Genomic DNA, 21,823 nt, shown 5'->3' on the forward strand with positions numbered 1-21,823 from the left:
ATTGCCCATCATGTTGAAGGAAATGTAAGGGAACCTTGGAGGGAGCAAGCAGAGAATCTTAGGAAGTGAGTTTGATGAGGTAACTGGATTCAAATTCAGGGGCTGTGATCAGATAGTATCATTAAAGAAGTCTGGCTTTTGGCCTGCATGAAAAGGAAATCCATTGCAATGGTTTGAGAGTAAAAGTAATGTGACCCATCTTATACTTTAAAACTATGAGCTTGGTTACTGCTTTGAGAATACTATGTCAGACAAGAGTAAAATTAATGAAAAGATTTGGGTAGAATGGATCCAAAGAATGAAAATAGAGAAAAGTAAAGGATTACTTGGGGTTTTTTTTGCCCTGAACAGTTAGATAGATGCAGTTATCATCAACTAAGAGGTGTGTACAGTCACAAGGGAAGTAGTCTGTCAGTTACTTCAAGGCACATTGTGTTTGAGATGTCTTTAGACATTGAAGTGAGTAGTTAAGTGGACAGAGATCAAATGTGATAGATTGGATAGAGCTCTAGACAAAAGGTGCATTTGTATATTTTTTCCAATATGAATTGTATTTCAGTCCATATGATTAGATGAGATCACTGAAGACAAATTAGATTATTGTGAATAGAAGATTAAGGAAAAAGTAGTGAGGTTCTGCAGTAGGAGGTTGGGTAGAAGAGAAGAATGCACCAATCAAGAATGAGAAAGAAACCAATGCAGAGAATGAAAATCAAGGAAATAGGTGGTGTGAAATGCAAGTGGCAAAAATTTATCGCTGAAGCGGGTATGCTGCTAATACTGACCATTGGTTTTATCAGTATGGAGACTGGTGATAACCATGATGAGAGCTGTTTTGTTGTTGCTGTTGGGTTTTTGGATTTATTCTTATGTTTTGAAGTACTGGGGAGGGGGTAATGCAGGGTCTTTGCTCTGACTTACAATCCTAGGTATTTTTCTTATTCTTTTTTGATTTTGCAACAAGATCTGGCTAAGTAGGCCAGGCTGGATTTGAGCTTGCAATCCTCCTGCCTCAGGCTCCCAAAGGGCTGGGATTGCAGTTTACACCATCACTTTCAGTAAAACAGGAGTTTTGAGGAGATGATGGAGGCAAAAGCCTTGCTTGTTTGAGTGGGGTTAATACTAAACAGTAAATGAGAAGAAAGAACCAGAAACTATAAGTACAGATAACTCTCTCAGGGTTAAAAATAATACAACTTAATAATGGAGAAACAGGAAAAGTGGATCAGTAAATTTTTTTGAGAATGAGATATTGCTGCATGTGTGTACACTGATTTCAATGACAGAGAGAAAGAGGGAAAAATACCAATGTGGAGAGATAAGAGAATGCTGGAGTGATACGCTCAAAGAATTCCTGCAATCACATCCTTACAAAAGCAAGAGCAAATGGGGGCTATGTATACACGGAGGGATTGGGATTTAGATAAAGATTTAAACCACTTGTTTACTCTCCTAGATGGTTTCTGGTCCATACCGCACCCATGAATATCATTGGGTGATCAAACTCTCCCTGAAGAAATACAAAGTGCCTGTACATATTACACATTTCTGTCATTTCTATTATGGTTGTTGGTATGGAACTTTGCAATTTGGAATGTCAAAAGGTAGTATGCTCCTGACTATGTTACTTTCTTTTTTTGTGTGTGCTAGGGATTGAATGCAGGGCCTTACTCATGCTAAACCATGTAAGCTGCACCTGCAGGCCTATATTTCTTTCTTATTCTCTAGAAGAATCCTTACCAACAATGGAAAGTGAACATTAAAGCTCTGTTTGAACCTGTTCATTTGTTTATGTCTTTGTATTACTGTCTTATCCATAAGACCACAGAATTTAATAGGGTCTTGACAAAATAAATCATTTCTTTAATCTATGGATTTCTTTTCATTCTCAAGTCACCAACTAATTGAGGTTGAACTTTTGAAGAAACATTAAGTTAAGCTACCAAAATGAAGAAGGAATATCGTTTTAAAAATGAAAACCAAGTCCGGAATACAGCCTTCAAAATAGTTTCATGTTGTGAAAAGACACTCCTCTGGCATTCAGTCTTTTATTTTTTCTTTCAATTTTTGTTCCACAATTCAGTGCCCATAATCCATTTATGAAACCATTTAAAATTTATCTAAATTAGTAAAAGTTTCTTCATGTTATATTATTTGTCTGTATAAAAGCCTTTTGTAGTTCATCATTTTCTAGAAAATTAAATCCAAATTATTTCAACTGTGTAAACTTGTCTTCATCTCTTTCTTATCATTTAGCCCACGATATTATTTTATTTCAATAATTTGAAAATTATTTAATTTGTGTACATCATATATACCTGCATAGTCTACTTTGACTCTTGCTACACCTTATCATTTACCAATAGCAATATTTAAGCTGCCCTAATAAATCATCATATATTCTGATGGCTTAAAGCACTACAGTTTTATTTTTTATTTTACAAATGTGTAGATGAATTTGGTAGCTCTTTGAAGTTCATTGAAGAGCTATGTTTCTGTAAAGAGGACTTAGCAGTATTCAAACAGTAGTTAAAAATCAACCAGGTTGCTTTGCTGATCTTGGCTGGACTGTCCCTTAGGGCTTGCTGGTGGCCAGGTAAACTACGTGGACCTCAATATCCACTAATGATTCACTCTGTGCTTTCTCTTTCAGCAGGCTGAACTATGCACATTTTCATAGTGGAGAAAAAAATGTAGCAAATTGTGTGTGTTTCACAGATCTGAGTTTAGGTCCATCTTGTTATTGTCCTGTTGAATAAGCAAGCCACAGAGCAGTTCAAAGTGCTTACAGAAAGACACAAGCATAAGGGTATGGATTTAGAAAGTGGTACAAGTTAGGGCCATGAATGCAATCAACCTACTACAAAGACCTTAATCTTTAAAATGTGCACATCTGGTCTCTGGTTCATGGCCCCATTTCACTGTCCCTCACTCTCTGGGAATCACTTCCATGGCTCCATCCATTTAGCTTACTTAATTCTTATTTATCATTTATTTCAGGTTAAATGTCCATTTGTACAGGAAAATTTCTCTGATCTCCCAGTTAGGTCAGAATACTCTGTCAAAACTCTCTCATAAAACCATGTTCTTGTCACAGAACACTTGACTTGGATTGAAATATTAGAGTGGTTACTCAATTCGGTATCACCAGACTTTAAGTATTTTTATTTATCTTATGCAAATACAGCTAGGATTCAGTGTTATACATGGCGTGTAATGAATGGTCAATAAATATTGTTCAATGGTGTTATTTAAGCTGATTGAATTTGCTACGCTCTGTGTCTGGATGCCTTCCCGAAGCCTTGTGAGGTAATAGGTGGGACTTTTTCAGAGGTGGCTGAATATAGAGTGTGTGATGATTCATGGTGGAATGCTAAGGTGAAGGGTGCTAGGATTAAGGGTGGGTGATTACTAAATCAATCCACTGATTATTTTGTTACCACCATAATCCTAACAGCCTTGATGGAATATAAGGGACAGAAGGAGGCTTGTCTTCCCCTTGCTTGCTTTGCTACCTTCTTTCCATCATGAACTGTTTCTCCTCTGCACTGTCTGTCTGCCACACCACCCTGCTTTAGAGCCAGCCAGTTATGGATTGAAACCTCTACAAACTGTGAGCTAAATAAACCTTTGCCCTTTTAACTTTGTTGTTGGGTATTTTTTTCTCAGCAATGAGAAAAGTATCTAAGACAGAATTTTTTAAATATAGTGTTTATTTTCTCCTCTTCCTTTAGCATAAAAAAATCTTATATATTCTCTAATGTTTCTTGAAATATTTTTTTAAATGGGGAAACTTTCATTTGTTATTTCATATAGTTAGTAGAGTGACTAGTTTTCTTTTTGAATTATTAGACATTCAGCTACACTTTATTTCTGAGGTCCTATTTTCTCACCAATGAGTCCTTGATTATATAGCACAGATGAAGGGGACAGTAAATAAGAAATTATTTGTTATCCCTAAAACAACAACTTTTCCATTTTATTGTATTATTTGAAATGGAAGCAATAACATAAGCATTTGAATTATGGATTGGGATGTGCTATCATGTATTTCCCAAAGAAGTACCAGCTATAATCAATAAATCATTAGAATTGGAATCTGGACATGTGATGTTCGTGATTTTACCTCTTTTTTTTTGTTTTGTTTTGTTTTTTTGGTACCGGGGATCGAACTCAGGACCTTGTGCTTGCGTAGCAGGAGGCAAAACCGCTAAGCTAAATCCCCGGCCCGGACATTTTACCTCTTAACCCACAACATTTAGCAAGGACAAAATGTCACTCAAGGTCTTATAGCCTTTCTAGATTTGAGAAATAATTCCAAGCAATATTTTGGTATGCACAAGTCACATTTCTTCTGTGTTTTTACTTAAATGGTTGCATATTTCTTTGATTGAACTTAACTCATTATAGCACATAAATACTTAGCTTTTGTACTAGATTGTGATGTCTTTTTCTGCATAACAATCATGTCTTCTGATACTTGGCACAATTAGGTTTACATATTTTTTTTATTACCTCAGTGAAGACTTCCGTCCAATTTTCATGTGTGCTTATAGATCTCAGGACATATTTTCACAGAATTGCTATGCTGATAGGCGATTGCCTTAGGTATAAGTTAGCTACCTTGGCGACTCCAACTGGGAGCTGTTAACTCTCATTCATTAGCTCTCCCTTGAACATAATAAAGTTATATTGAATAGGTGTCTTGACATGCTAATTTTAGATTCATAAATCTTAAATGCAAAAATGTAGGGAGTATTCTGCACTTACAAACTTCTCTTTTCGAATCATACACACTGGAGAGGGTGACCTTAAAACCAAATTTCATAATACTAAGTATGTACTAATGTAACATGGAAATTGTTTATATCTGATTGTGAGAGTTCCAATTATTGAAGCCATCTACAAATAAGCATGCCGAGGTAATATCAAGGAATCCCAAGGGTGTACCAGTGCAGGGGGTGTGGTGGGGAGAGGGTTTATTATAGAAAAACTAATGGGTGTGTTTCGCAGTTGCTCCTGCTGGTGCTGCTGTGATGAGTAACCTATACCAAGTGAAACATCCTCTTCATATGTTAAACTGCACATTTTCACCCCAGGGGAACAGAATGGGCTTCGTCTCTGCTTTTTTTTTTTTTTTTTTTAGTTTTTAAAATTTTATTTTATGAGTACGTGTTTATATATCATGCATCTTACAGTCACCTTGGGGAGTGCTTACATGTACAGATTACAGCTTGATTTTGTTTTTCTCCTACCCCTTCCCTCTCCCTCTCCCCTCCTCCTCTGGTTCCTCAATCACATTTTTCATACCTGTTGATACTATTTGTCTTAGCACATGTTATGGCATACATAGTTTACATTGATTGGGGTTATTAGGATCCTGCACGTGGCACATCTTTATTCCTCTTATGTCCTCTTCCCTCCTCCTCATCCCTCTCCTTTTTCCCTGGACCTTTTCCCTATCGGATGAGATCTGTCCCCTTGTCCCTTTCTGAACATCTTTGATCATTTTCTTTGTTGGTCCTTTGCCTCACTCAAATGAGGGATACCATATGGTATTCAAGCTTGTGGGTCTGATTTATTTCACTCAACATTTTGTTTTCCAAGTGCATTCATTTCCCTACAAATGTCTCAAATTTGTCATTCTTTGTAGCTGAGTAGTATTCCATTATATACAGATACCACATTTTATTGATTCAGTCATCTGTTGATGGGTACATGGCTGCTTCCAGGATTTAGCTATTATGAATGTGCTGCTATAAACGTTGTTATGCAAGTATCATTGTAATATATGATAACGTAAGCTCTTTGGGGAAGATATGTAGCAGGGGGATAGCTGGGTTGTATGGAATTTCTAATTTCAATTCTTTGAGGAATCTTCATTCTGATTTCAATAATAGTACTAGTTTGCATTCCAAGGAAGGTTCTTTTTTTGCCACAGCCATACCAGCATTTGTTATTGTTTGATTTCCTAATGATTCTCATTCTTTCCAGAGTAAGGTGGAATCTTACCATTGTTTTAATTTGCATTAAATGGCCAGGGATGTTGAACATTTTTCATGTATTTCTTGACCATCTGTATTTCTTCCTCTGTGAAGTATCTGTTCATTTCTCTAGCCCATTTCTTAGCTGGGTCTTTAATTTTAGAAGGTTTAATTTTTTTGTGTTCTTTGTATATTCTGGATATTAGTTCTCTGTCTGAGGATTAGCTGGCAAAATTTTTTTCCATTCTGTAGGTCATCTTTTCACTCTACTGATAGAATCTTTTGTTGTTCAGAAGCTTTTTAGTCTGATATAATTCCATTTGTTGATTCTTGCTGCTCTTTCCTTGTGAAAGGCCTCCTCAGGAATGGCCAGCGGTTGGATGAAGGAGTGATCTCTTACATCTTGTATGGAGCCCTCTTGGTAAGAATGTCAATCGTCCAAGGAGCTCTCATCTCTGTTAAATATGTTTGGTCTCTTTGGGATATTCTGCCTGCTTTTCTGTTTTATCTATCACTGTTTTTATTTTTAATAAAAATATTTTATAGCATTCATGCAATAAACAATTCAATTGATTTTTTTCATAAAAAACTTTTGTTAGGAATCAAGTTAAATGTCTCTGTAGTGACCTCCATCCATATATCATTATAACTTTGCCTTGAGAGTGTTAAGATAATGAATCTAATGTTTACCCCAAGACAGCCAATCCCAGTGGTGCAAGCTGAATGTGCACTATTTTTTTAACATGTCAAAAAAGAAAAAGAAAAAGTGTTTGATGATGGTCATTCTTTACTGCATGCATGGGAAGTTACATTGTTTGGAAAAGTTTATACTTTTACATGTGTCCCCCATTAGCCCTGCTTTTTGTGTTAAGGAAATTATTTCCTCAGGAGGCCATCTTAGCCTTTATCGTACTTGGATAATAAAGAGTTAAGAAATCTGAGATCTCCTAGAATCTGAAAATGAAATTATAACGAGTGTTATTTTTCTAACCATATTGCCTAAATTTTGCAGATGTGTGTGTGTGTGTGTGTGTGTAAATACAGTCATTTGTAATAATACAGAGAATGGATTATAACATCAAGTCTACTGAAGATAGTTCTGTTCCATTCCCTTCCTGCTTCATAGGCTGCTCCAGATCTTTAAAGGGCAATTATGAATCTACTTTAATAGGTTATGTTATGGATCTCAGGTTATACTTTGTAAAAGGAAAAATTACCTTCTAAAGATCTATGTTTTCTTTTCAGGAAAAAGAAAAATTAATCATTTCCACTTCCAATTTACTTCATCTTGACAACTCTAATTCCAGCCCTTGCCCCTGCAGGGTTAGTAGCTGATTAGACTAATACAACACATAAAACCCATACAAAGTTATTGCTGATTAATTTTTAACCTACCCTCTTGTGGAGAACTTTAACAACTGTTCCAAATGCCTTAGAACTTGAATGTTTGTTCTAGGATATCACTCAAAATCAAGATTGATGGCTATATTATTTGCAATTCATTATCTTTAAGAATTTTAATTTGTAGAAATTATTTCACTTTCAAGTTCAGCCAATGCAGGATGCAGGAGTCATTTGGCTTTGCAGTGTTGATTGCATATTTTTTCCAGCAGTTCTTTCATGGTTATTTCTTTTCTTTCTTTTTCTTCTTTGGTACCGGGGACCGAACTCGGGTCCTTGAGCTTGTGCAGCAGGAGGCGAAACCACTGAACTAAATCCCCAGCCCTCTTTCATGGTTATTTCTGGGTTCAGTTCTACAAACTTTTACTTATGGTATATTTCTTGGCTTAATTCCCCTTTCTGTCTCTATGGATCACAGTGTTTGACAGAACTGCAGAGGAGAGAAAGCCTTACTACTAGATTTTCCACTTGAACTAAAGATTAAGTCAAGTTCAAATTGAAAATTCCTTAATCAAAATTGTCAGCTTACATATGGTCTCTAGCTTTAATATAGTTGAGCAGATCTCTATGAAAGGTTGAAAAGAGCAAATTTAGTTTTCAGTTATATACCTGAAAACCCTTTGATTCACAAATAATTATCATTTCTTGGAAAAAAGTGAAAATAATGTAAATAAGAAGAACTATAGTCTCTCAAGTGCTAATTTTAGCACTAGTGTACTAAGTGCTTTAATTTGAGATTTGAGATAGAGCAATTCTTTATATTTTGAGGAAATTATCATATATACTGGAAATTAATGTCAGATCCATTTTCCTTTTCCATGAAGACTTGAGTACCTACCTATTCGTAATACTGCTCATTTAGATCATGACGATGCTTTTATCTAATGATAAATGATTTTCAAATTCAAGGAGCTTCCAAATTCATTACCATACTGTGACAAATCATCTCTAAGAGTTTGTCTGAATGTGCTCTCTGTAATGGTAGAGGATTAGCTACATTGGTTGACCTATATCACGAGGGTTGTTGATATCATTAATATTAAAACAATTTTGAAAGCACCCTTCAGGGCTTTCCCTGGGTATAACACCATTAAAAAATTAAAATCAGTCCTTCATAACCTCCATTTTCAGAACCCTTGATAGATCCATGCTCTAAGTGATCAGACAGTTTTTTTTATTTTGGTCCTCATAGAGAACCATGCCCTTTTGTTGTCATGCTCTCCTAGATCTCAGGGCAAAAAAAATAAGACAGAGCTCACCATGGTAGTAAGTTATGCAAAACTTCACTTCAGACACAAAACTGACAAAAAATCCTTTGTCCACATTCCAATATCATACTCAGATTCACTTATCTCAGCTCACCTAAACAAGTTTTCACAGCTAGTGTATAGCAGTTGAGTAATTTTCAGGATAAAACCAAACAGTAAGTCTTCAAGTGCACTGTCACTTATTTCTCGCCAATAATGGTAGGATTTATCACTTCCTTGTGAGCAGTTACCCAGTGATACTTATACAAATTATCTCCAAGTACATGCATGAAATCCAAGGAGTATGTAGAATGATCCACTGAACAGCAAAAAGAGATTAGTGAAGCCTAGGAGATTGATGAAGAATACTTCTGTGTATGTCTGGGTGGGTCATGGGAGCATTCTCTAGGTGACTGTATCTGGCCCTTGGTCCCTTCCTCTCTGGCTCTTCTCTCTGCTTCCTAGGTGCAATGAGTTGAGCAGCTTTCCAGCATCACACCCTTCCACTATGATGTTCCTGTCTTGGAGCCTGTCAACCATGGACTGAAGTCTCTGAAACTGTGAGCCAAAATGGACTACTCCTCCTTTAATATGCATATGTTCTAACAATGGGAAGGTCATTAATAGAGTGGCATATTTATATTAAATATAAATGAATACCCAATATTGGGCTAAAATGTTTAGAAACTCCAGGTTTTAAGATTGTAATTAGGCTAAAGTAATTCTAGGTGGAAATTATCTGGTCATTTATGACACTACAAATCCATTGATATTGATAACTAAATTATCCAAAGTTACCGTAATCCTATATTGTAAAGAAGGGAGGAGCAGTCCTGATTTATATGCCAATTCTCATCCATGAGGTTTACATAACCTTAAAAGGCAAGGGCTGCATGTTTTCTTTTGAGACAAGGAAAAATGCAGAATGAGATCTTCCATGTAACTGTCTTTAATTATGAGGGAAAAGGTAAGGCACTGGAACAGGTTGGTTGCATCCCTGGAACAGGGATGCTCTTGAGTGACAGTAGGCATTCTGAGGAGGGAGAGTTTCATTAAACAGAGTTGTTTACTAATAGACTTCCTAGTGCTCTTAAGAGAAACTCCTAATATGCATTGTGAATCTCTTAAGATGCTGAAAGTATTTGTAGCCAAACTTTTTTGACCATGACCTTACTCTTTTGAGAAGCATTTTGTGAGATTAATTTACCACTGAATGTACTGGAAAACTTACAATAGTAATAAATCATTGTTTTCTCTGAAGTCTTCTGACAAGCAGCCCATCCTCTACCACTGAAGTTAGTTTCCATTGCCTTTCAAACTCATTCTGTTTTAATTAGGCTTCATCAACTGTCAGGTTATTCTCTTTTCTACCCCATTCCATCTACATCCAAAACATATATATTGAGTTATTTCCACTTATCTAGTACCCTGCTATGTATAAGGAAAAAAATATATAAACTTGTGTATTTTTTAAATTGAATTTATTATATGAGAGATAGGTAATAGGTATATAATCATTTATAATTGTTTTAAGTAAGAAGGTACATAGGTATTACTGGAACACCGTTCTTAGTTTGGTGAGTAAAGAAAACGTCTATGAGGTTATAGTTTTGCTGAGACAAGAAAGAGGGATTGAAAATGGACATTTGAAGAGTCAGAGATCTAAAAAAGGGAAATAGACATGCAAATTTGGGAGAGATTTGGTAATTGTCCCCACTAGATGATGGGAGATGGCAGTGTGACTGGAATAAGGTGGAGGATGAAACAACAGGGATGAGGTGGCAGGAAAAGTAGGAACTAGATTACACAGGGCCTTGAAGCTACATCAGGTCTTTCAGATGTTAATCACAGCAACTGAAAATTATGAAAAAGGTTTTAAGTAGGGAGTGATAAGATTGGAGTTTTCTTTGAAATAACCACTCTGGATGGTGTATGGAAGAAAAATTAAAGGAAAACACAAAGAGCCATTGCCGTATCCCTCTAGATAAACCTTGAAGGATAGCAATATTTTTTCTTCACTCAGTTATCTCAGACCCCTCTAACAATACTTGACACATAGACCTCCATAATTTTTTCTGAATAAAGAAATTAAGGTATACATCCAATTAAGATCCTATTTCATCAATTTGGGCAAAAGATGTTAGTGCAATAGACTTAGTGTTGAGAGCAATAGACATATGACAGAGATGTTTCATTGGTGAATTCATTTGAATGTCCTCTCAAATCTGTTGGAAATTTAATTGTGCTGTGATAGTTTTGAGGAATGAGACCTTTAAATACTGATTAGGTTATTAGGACTCCACTGTCATTGAGGGATTAATGGTATTAAAGGTGGAGTGAACTCTTTCAAACACGTGTTCTCTTACTCCTGCTCCCCTGCTCATCAAGCTTTCTTGCCACATGATATCTTTGGCCATGTTTGACACAACAAAAAGGCCCTACACAGATATGGGCCCTTGATTTTGGACTTTCCGGAAACTTGAGCCAAATAAACTTCATTTTCTATTTTGTCCAGTCTATAATATTCTGCTACTGCAGAAGAGAACACACCAAGATACTTGGAGAAGCAACAGGAATTAGTGTTAGTGGACATTGAAAGGCCACTGGTTAGAAGAATCTTTTGAGGTTATTCTCAGTATAGTTGTTACTGACAATTATCATGACCTCTCATTACTTTCTAAAATACATGTATTTTAATGTAAGAAGATCTTTTCATAGAATATCAGATATTAGCCAGAAATTGATAGTGTACATATTTTGGAGGTTTGAGAAATAGTAGATCCCACATCACAAGCAAGTCTCTACTTTGACTGTGAACTTGAATAGAAGTGTTTAATCACTTTTCAATTTCTGGGTCATTAAAAATATGCAGTCATTTCATAATTCCTAATTCATTTGAACTATAAATATGTTAATATTAAAACAAATAATGATAAACCCTAACTTTTGAGGATATCCTTTAATATTTAAATCTATATAGTTGGAAGAGTCATATAATTATTTCTCTTAATGCATATTTATGTTACCTATAAGGTGGGTGCACAAAATGCGTGAAATTTTAAAAGTTTTAAATAAAAATGGGGAAATTTCTTGCTCTGATTTCAATTGTGATACATTCCCTTTCATATGTTGAAGTTCTAACACTTCGTTTGTACAAATGTGACCTTATCTGGAAATAAAGTGTTTATAAAATTAAAATGAGGTCAACACCTTAATCCAGTATGATGAGTGTCTATGTGAAAAGGGGAAGGGCTGGGGATTTAGCTCAGTGGTTTCGCCACCTGATACGCAATGCAAGGACCTGAGTTCGGTCCCCTGTACCAAAAAAAAAAAAAAAAAAAAGAGGAAATCTGAGAATAGAGACATAGTGAGGATAGAGATATATTTAGGGAGAACAGCTTATGAAAATTAATATCAGTATCTGAAAACCACAGAGAGAGCTCCGGAGTACCTCCACCACACTTTCATTCAGACATTACAACTGAGAATCATTAAATTTCAAGTGGTTTGCTGTACTTTGTTAAGGCAGCCGTAGCAAAATGATGCAAAGCATATAATAGCAGCAACTTTATTAAGATTGCATTAACTGCTATTTATGTTCTTTATTCTTGCTGAATCTGCCAAATTTAGCCACACATGCTCATTGCTACTGAGTAGAGTGAATAGCTAGGTTTACAAAGATATATAAATTGCATTTTAAATATCTTATCTTAAAGTTGGAGAAATGTGGGAAGCAGACATTGTCATTATTTTTAAAGCAGAATGGATATTATTTTACATTGAGAAGACAGTTATTTCTTTGTGTGGTTATTCAGAATAAATACATCAGCAAGGTCACCCGAGCATTAGTTTGAGATGGTACAAATGTCATATGAATTCTCAGCATTTATGCTGTTTCCAGACAGATTTTCTTCACACTAGCTGTGAATACCTCTGCTTCATTTTCTTTTGCATGTCTGAGTCACCACTTTTAAAAATACTAATGGCTGAAATAATTGCAGGCATCTTATTGCTTTAATAATATAAAAACTTAGAAGTGTCCTTCATATTATTTTTTTAGAATCAGAGAATATAAACACCAGTAATATTAATACACAAAGATTTATGGCATCTCAAATTTAATGCAGTTAAATTCTCCAAAATCTAAAATCCTACCAATTATTTTTTGTACTTACCTTCAATATTTTTCTTAACCATATGTTTGATATTTTAAAATAGTTTTCAGATGTGACACATTAATTTTTAAAATCATTGTCAAGATAATACAGAAATCGTTTCTAAGATATAATTCTTCAGCTTTTGAAATATTAACATACTGATCTCTTTTCATAATTTTTGGGAACAAGAACTTAAAAAATTCTCTTATAGATTTTTATAGATTCATGGATTGTGCCAAATAACAGTGGATGTCATAGAAATTGCAAACACAATTGAGGATGTAATTCTTACTCTATCAGATAAGAAATGTTTTACAGAATAATTCAAACCTGAGTTAAAGTAAAAAGAATGTGTTTGCACATGCCAAAGGAATTGCACAATTCAAGGCACAAAGATATTGTGAGTATATTTTAAGTGAAGATGAATACCATTTTGATCAGAACATAAGTTTGATATAGAGGATATCTGAGTTATGTTAGAATGTGTGTGTATTAGGAAAGATTGTTTCAGGCCTCAAATGCCAGGGGTGAAGGTGTGTGTACCTGAGAATGAGGAATAAAAGCAGACTTACATCAGAAGGTCTGGAGGCCAACAGCATTGTTTCTCTCTCACCCTATCTCAACTAGGATTTAGTACTCACTTTCCTCCATGCTTTTAGCTTGCTTTCCTTTTATAGCACATATCACTCTATCAGGCATTATTATAAAACCATTCATTTAAACTGCTTTATTAAAATGTTTAATATGAATATGGGGGATAACAAAACTTCAGTAAATGTGAAGCAAAATAAATTGCAGGCAGAAGTGTTTGATTTTGATACAACAAGAAAAACATAGTAGCTGAAATATTTTTAATTGTTTTCTGAAATAAAATATTATAAAGTCACTGAGGGGCATTAGAATTAAAGGCAGAAGAACTTAGAGCCAGGAAAACTAGGTAGGAGACTCTTAACACGTCCCTGACCCCAACCTTCCTTGACCTTCATCTTTATTATCAGCCTGATCATTCTAATTTAAGACCTGATTATGTGCTTTTCTGCTTAAATTTGAGTCATCTCCCAAAGCTTCAGAGTCAAGTTCAAATTCTTAGCAAGTCATTCGAAGTGCACAGTGAATCAAGTTCACTATCTTTCTAGCCTTGTCTCTTAATATCCCCTCTAAATCTCAACTGTTTTATAAATGCTGACCCCCCACAAGGCACACCAAGATTCTTGCTCCTCCTTTAAACAAGTTATAAATATTTACTGCTTGGAAACCATTATATCTCCCCATGATCTTTAGTACACCTCTCAAGGCCTATCTCAAATGTAACCCCTTTAGGAAGGCTTTTGCAATATTTTCCCACTTCCACACTTTCTCCTTTGATAACGACTTATACATCTGTACATGTAGAGTTAAATTTACCTTATCTCAGCTTTTATTTGTATCTGTACTTCTTGGGTTGAATAATGAGGCTTGTGAAGGCTGATTGACTTTATATCCATAGTGCCTACACTGTAGTGTCAGATTGTAAACTATTAATACACGATTGATGTATGATGTAGAGAATTTCATGACCAAGAGGAAAGCAGACTAGGCCAGGCAGTAGACAAACTTTTATATTGAGTTTTTCTTAACTTATATTAAAATTTTATTTTTAATTTGTATTTAATGTGAAAAATCACGTGGTTACATGGAACAATAACGTCATTACTAAATGGAGTAGCTTTGGAGTAAAGGGTAAGTTTACTGTTAATTTATTAAACTGGATAGATCAGAAGATTATGTGAGAGAAAATGTTCTGGCATATTTGGCAACACAAAAGTGGCTCTTGTAGTTTAGAGGAAAGCAGAGTGGACAGGCATAGTTTTGGAGCTGATAATTCTAAAATGCAGACTAGGTGTGAACGCAGAAGAGGACTGACACGGAGGGAAGCAAACACCTGACTAGAACCTGGGCTCTGAGGCATGAGAGGAACAGTGAAATCACTGGATTGGGAAACAGTGACCGAAGGTGAAAGGGAAGAAGCAGGATGATGAGGATGATGTAGTAGAACAGGGTACGGGGGCAAGAACATGCTTACCAGGCCTCCGCTGAGTGTCTCATTGCTTTTTTAAGAGAGAGAGATTTCAGGATTTTTTACTCATATGGAGAATTTAGAATTCAGAGAATAGAGGGAATTGCTCCCAGGAACTGCGATTTCCATAAGTGGGATTCAATCATGTCTACAACTTCAAAAATGGGGAAAAGATTAAGATTGTTGTGTGTATGAGTATCCTAATCTGCAAGATTTCTTTTTCTTTCTTTCTTTTTTTCTTTCTTTCTTTCTTTCTTTCTTTCTTTCTTTCTTTCTTTCTTTCTTTCTCTCTCTCTCTCTCTCTCTCTCTCTCTCTCTCTCTCTCTCTCTCTCTCTCTCTCTCTCTCTCTCTCTCTTTCTTTCTTTCGGTATGCTGCTACTGAATTCTGAAGGCTGAGCTTACAATTTCAGCTGGGTTATGGAGGAAAAAAAATCTGAAGTTTGGGAACTCCCCAAATCAGATTGTCATTCCTTCATCATTCATATCTGCAGATTTCAGAATTGAGAATTCCCTATATAAACATTGTTTTTCTTCTGAGTAGTTCTGCCCATAAGTATGTTTTCCTATGTATAATCTCTAAAAGATTACAGATTTTCAGAGAATTCTCCACGTGTCAAGAGGACCATTTCCCAAGATGTGTTTCTTGGAACGCAGATGCTATAGCCTGCTAATGAAAAACAAAGTTATCCTAGTCAAATATTAGGATTTTTTAAAAAAGTAAGTCAAAAAACCCCTCATTTTCTTTACTGCTCATAACCTCTGTTACGAGCACTGTGAATATCAGAAAATTATTTCCTCCCTCCCTTCCTTCCCACCCTCCCTTCTCCTTCCTCCCTTCCTTCTTTCCTTTTAAAAAAAATTCCTTGTTTCCTTTAATAAGGAGAGAGATCACAACAGCCATTTTTCTTTTTATTTAAAAGTTTAAAAAAACTTACACTAATGAACCTTACTTGTACATGTATATTAGATTTCAATTAAGAACTACATATGGAAAATTATGAAATTTCTTGAGAAACTTTATTAACAGAATCTTTGCAATAAGGATATCTAAATTCCCTCATTTCAGTTTGTAAACTCTTGTAATCCAGGATTCAATTTCTTTGAAAATATGCGAGAGTGTAAGGTGTGGGGATGTATTAAATACTTTAGTAAAACAGAGGCATGAATATTTTTCTGGTTTCAACAATAAGCATTTCTGTGGTTGGCTCACAACTGTTTACAGCAGTGAATTCATCAAGAGGTCAAATGTCCTTCTTAAAAACATGGGGGGGTGACTCTATTACATCGCTCTGAACATCTTCATTCATGTTCAGGACAAAGACAAGCCCTTCCAAATGTCTCCCATTTTTTTTTCTGCACTAGTCTCATACAAATACCACAAGGAATGTTCTTATCCCATGCACCATGAGTCTCTGTCCTGATCTCTTTCTGTCCTTCACTACCACTGTATACTCAACCCCTCACACCTCGAGTCCCCTTGGGATACATGTTCCCCTTGTTACACTCCTCAGCCCTTCTCTTTTGGGTAGTTTCCTCTGTGCCCAGAGGCCTTTGTTTCATATTGAACTTACTTATACTTCTTGTGTTTGATTTACAGCTTTTACTTACCTGGCAGCACTTTTTCTGGGACACATTTGACCTCTTAAAGTTTGTTAAAGGCACTAAAGAGAAACATTGACATTTTAATGTGAGATTGTCCTTATGAAGTCATTCCCTTTTTGAAATTTGCCCAGTCAAATTCCAATGTAAATGGACAGCTTGGGATTCTGCATTTCTGTGGACTGAAATGCATGCTAGCACCTTTGCAATGCAGAAGGATACAGGAATGGGAATGACGATACAGGGCAGAGAAACTTCCCTGTATGGGTAGGCAACTTTAACCAGTTCTCATGCAACCTCTTTCCCACTAAGTAAGTCCTGAGCCCTTCCTTGGTCCCTGTCATTTTCTCAAAAACAAAAAGAGAAGACATTCCTTTCCACCAAGGCACATCTACTTCAGATAGGGTTATTCAGACTGAAGTCACAGGAAGAGTGAAGCTGCCAACTGCATAAACATAAAATACTTAGCAATTGAGATATAAAAGAGCCAGTTTTAAGTGTTTCATTAAGATCACTGCATATACTATGCATAACAATTTACAAAGAACTCGTGAAGCTGCTTGTCTAATAAATGAAGTTCATCTATGGCAAATGGCTTGGTGCTGCCGACGTGGCTATAATCAAATTGGGGACCAATGAGTTCTGTAGATGTAGCTTATTTCATTAATTTACTACTGTTTAGGTTTCATAGTCAATGGCCAATTGATATTATTTGTGACAACACCAAATAAAATAAGTAAAGGAAAATAAGTTGGGTGATATATTGCAGAGATAAATCACAGGCCGGCATGTGGGAAGATGAAACCCTCCAGCAGAAGCACTTAGCACACTTCATTTGATTCTCATTCGTCAGCCTCAGTGCCGGTGGCTCAAATAGAATGCAAAGGTAAATGAACACCAAAATATGATTTGCAGCCCGGGAAAAGAGACCTACCCACATAAATCAAGGTTCCACTTCATTTCAGGTGTTGGTTTATTCATAATACATGGCTTTTACAATCAAGCTCTGCCATTGTAAACAAACCCTAACAAAACACACACCTGCACTAAGAGGCAGGCATGGTACTGTGTGTGCATAGAGAGCTAAAGAGCTTTAAAAATAACTGCAGCTATTTGGTGCATTGAAAAAGGAAATGGGAAGCACAATTTGAAAGACTTTCCTGCTTTGAACAATAACATTGTCCCAGTCTGCTTACATGACTGGGCCAGGAGAAGTAGTGTCCACTTTCTGAACATGTGGATTTAAAATGTTTAGCCAGACACTATACAATGCTTTGTTAAAACTTGTAGAAAAACTACCACGAAGGTCTATTCTATTTCTAAGATTTCAGGAAATGAAGTAGGATAGAGATTTAAGAAAAAGAAGGAAAGAGCAAGAAAGATGAGTCTATTAAATGGAGTAGCCTACAAAATGATTTAATTACCCAGCTGCTCAGAAGGCTAAAATAGGAAGATCACTTGAGCCCAGGAGCTTGAGACCAGCTTGAGCAACACAGGGAGAACCTATATATAAAAAAAAAAACCAAATATAACAGCAAAAACCATCTAATTGGATTTCCATTCTAGTTTTTTTTTTTTTTTTCATTACTGGGGATCGAACTTGGGACCTTGTGCTTGGGAGGCAGGTGCCGGAACCATTGAGCTAAATCCCCGGCCCTTCATTCTAGTTTTAATAGAGTACAGCCTCCACTTTCTTTTGAACAACTTTTTCTGATAAATGAAATACAATAAAAGAGAAAACAGAAGGGTTTCCTACCATAAATGTCTATTTTTAACTAGTATATGTTGTTGCCTGCCGTAAACATAATTCTATCATTGATTTCTTTTCACTACTATGAGACTTAGAAGAAGAGAAATCCTGGACTGAAAACAATGAACCAAAGGGAAAGCTTGAAACTGAAGCATTTCAGAGCTAGGACAGAATTTGTTTATAGATCACATGGAGGTCCAATTTTCAAATTCTGTAGGAAAAGACATTTTTGGATGTTAATGAAGTGAGTTAACCAATTTCACCCAATGGATTAACAACAGACCCGGGCTCTAGTATACATATTCAGTGAATGATTTTCATACAAGCAGGTCAAGGACTTCAAAATTTAAACACATATGTGAGCTTAAATCTTTATATCCTGCAGGCTCATTTTGATATGCAAACAAAATAGATGACTCTTATACCCGCTTACAGAGTCTGTGAGTACATGTACGTGGACACACATGTGTATATATTTCATGGTAATTTGTCCATATGTGTATATGGTAGATTTTTAAGTTTTAACTTTTCTTCTTAAAGCTTATAGCAATGTTTAAATTTTATTCAAATAGTTGCTTCAGGAAGTATTCAGTGTAGTTTCCAACACAAGAGTGGTCTCCTGGATATTATTTTAAGCATTGTTGCATTTAAATATCTTTTGTTTCCCTCTTGTTAGCAAATGTCCTGAGGAAGACACTCCGAACCAAATGGTTGTCTGTTTAGCCCCTCGTCTCCGAAGGGTGTGCATGGACTGTGTTGTCTCTGACAAGCTGAGAAGCCTGTCTTGAGAAGCACTGAAAGCTAAGTTGCAAAGTGTTTTACATTTTTCCCAGAGATAATGTAACTTCTCCCCCACCCAGTATTTGTACTGAGACAATGCTTATGTTACTGAAAGTTAATATTTCATCCCTAGTTGCAGAAGTATTACAAATTACCAAACCTAAGTATCCATGCTTCTTGAAGTTAAGATTATACATTACTGAGGTTTAAATAGGTGTTTTCCTAAGAGCAGTGTTCTCCATAGAAAACAAGTTTTCAGAAGAAAAGCTGAAACAGTTGGGTTTCCCTTCTATTACGAATGAAATTGCACTTCTTTTTGTTAATGATTGAATAAATCAGAATTTCAGTGATGTATTCTCAGCATTTTCTGCTATTCATTCCATCTGTTATGGGAAAGCACAAGCATCTTGAGAAATAACCCACTTTATAGTCAAAAAGTATAGTCTGCAAATTTAAGCTGTTTATTGTGGGATAAAAATAACCATAAAACAAACAAGGTCTCCTTGAATATGTGTGCCCCTGGTTGGAGAGCTCTTCCATACCCTTGAAGGAGTTTGGCTATAAAACACCCTACAAAACAATTTCTCACAGTCCTGCCTCATCTGTAGGAAGCTGTTTCTCTCATTCTGATTACTTTGACTACTGATTTGCCTGGGGATTAAATAAACTAGTTCATTTCCAAAATTCATTCTTCAGAGGGAAGGTCTCTCCCACCTTTCATGGTGTTCAATGCCAGCCTCTGACACCCAGAGGAGGTGATTGGGTGGGTGTGGGTGGAGGTTTACTTGACCAGAGCTGAACACAAAAATAAAAGCCCAAAGAACAAGAAAGCTTCCTGCAGCACCACTGGGAAATCAGATTCTAATCCCCCCCTCCTGGCTCATGTTTTCCCTACCTGTTACAAGTCATGTATTTTTATGACACCTTCAATGAAAGTGACCTATCAAAAGAGTTTTATCTAGGCTTTGGTAAGCTAAGAAAAAAAAGTTGGAATATAGTGGTTTCCTCCATGGAGATAAAAGAAATACATTTCACAAGGTAAGATAAGTTATTAAAAAATTGGTAAGCAAAATAATACAATGCACCCTAGGAAGAAAATTTCCTGAATATGTACTTAACCTGGACCAGCACGCAAGCTGCACTTGCATCTTTGCTTTTTCACATTTGAATACTACCATTGCGATAAGTATCTCTACCTCAAAGTGTAGATTTTAGTAATTTAATATATTCCATTGACCTGTGTTAAATATTTTGCCCAAATTTACAGTCATTAAGCATATTAGTGTCTTGAATGACAAAGAAGCTGGCATAAGAACCATTTTTCTTTCATGTATTTATCTGATACTAAAGCTTGAGGGAAATTTCTAAGTGTTCCTTCCAAACAGGCTTGTAGATTATTTCCTTGTTTGGCCAAGGAATGGAATTTACCATCACTTGGGAAAATTCTGAAGTTAAGCTGTGAAATCGAACAAAATTTTCATCAGCAAAAATTGAGTTTGAAAAACATGTGTTTCCCCCTTGGTAAAAGGAGGATGCAAGATAGATAGCAAGCAGGGTTGGAGAGTTTAAGCCTTCATTTATTCTTTCCTGTGTAACTGTTTGACAGCAAAGAAAAGAATGGAAAGAATGCCAGCTGCAATGCCCAAAGCAAAATCTTTATGAGAGAGGGAGTGATAGAACTCAGAGAAGCAAACCAGGTGTGTACCCCTTGGTCTTAACACACAACATTTGTATCCACAACAGAAAATGAGTGACAAGGCAAAAAAGGACAGGTCACTAGGAAACACAGAGAAAGAAAGGGAAGAGTAAAGAATCTTAAGAGGTTGTAGAGGTCGTGGAGTCTCATGCTGTGTGCATAGAGGTATCCTGAACAATAATTCCAATAGTTTCTTTCATAAAGGAAATAGTATAATTGGCTATTTCCGAATGTCACCTAAGCCCAGGACAAAGAATGCGTTTTGGAGGATAACAATAACTTAAGTTTTTACAACACTTCATAATGACTTGTTGATCTTACCTGGTACTTATAAGTCTATAAGATATGTCACAATTACCCAAGAAGAACTTAGTGCTAGAGAGGTTAAAACATTTTCCCATGGGACAGAATTAGACTGGTAGTCTGTCACTATCATTTTTTTACACCATTGAATCATACAGATTTACACCAAAGAGAAAAATTGTATAGCCTCAACATTCTCTGAGTAAATATGAGTTATCCAGCTTGCAAAGAAGGAAACATATTTTATAAGAATCAATAATGTGAACCTAAGGTAATATACAGGAAATTAGAATGAATGTTTTTCCTAGTAATTAGACTCTTCTGGTCAGTTCAGTCTGTCTTTGTTAGATAAAAGTACAGTAACTTTTATGTCCCACTGCTCAAACATATTATTCATGACTACTCTTTTACCCATGGGTGCTGACATTACTTTGTAGCTCTTACTCATGTGAGAGAGGAAAATTAACAATATCACTATCATTACCATAAAAAAACATTTAGTGAAGCCTCAATCTGTGCACCTGTTGTTTTGCAAAGTGGGCTACCAGACGTAGTTTCTGTCCACTGAGATCTAAAGACAAAGGAAAGCAATGGAAAGGACATACAGACAACTAAACAAGCAATGAGACTTGTACACAGGCACATATGTGTGAGCTCCTATTTGCATATGGAAATGTCGACTTTGTAGATTCAAGTTAATGATGTTTTGCTTTTCTCAATCCATTATGAGTTGTCAGCTATTAAAATCTGGCCCCAAGTGGTATCTCAGCACAGTGACTCGCCTGATCTTGCTGTTTTGTTGTGTAGGTTAAGAACCCATCACTCCTATCAAGCTTCAGAGAATTCCTA

Source organism: Heterocephalus glaber, unplaced genomic scaffold, assembly GCF_053883595.1.
Source record: "Heterocephalus glaber isolate CG9 unplaced genomic scaffold, H.glaber_assembly_v1.0 deba00001442, whole genome shotgun sequence".
NCBI lineage: Eukaryota > Metazoa > Chordata > Mammalia > Rodentia > Bathyergidae > Heterocephalus > Heterocephalus glaber.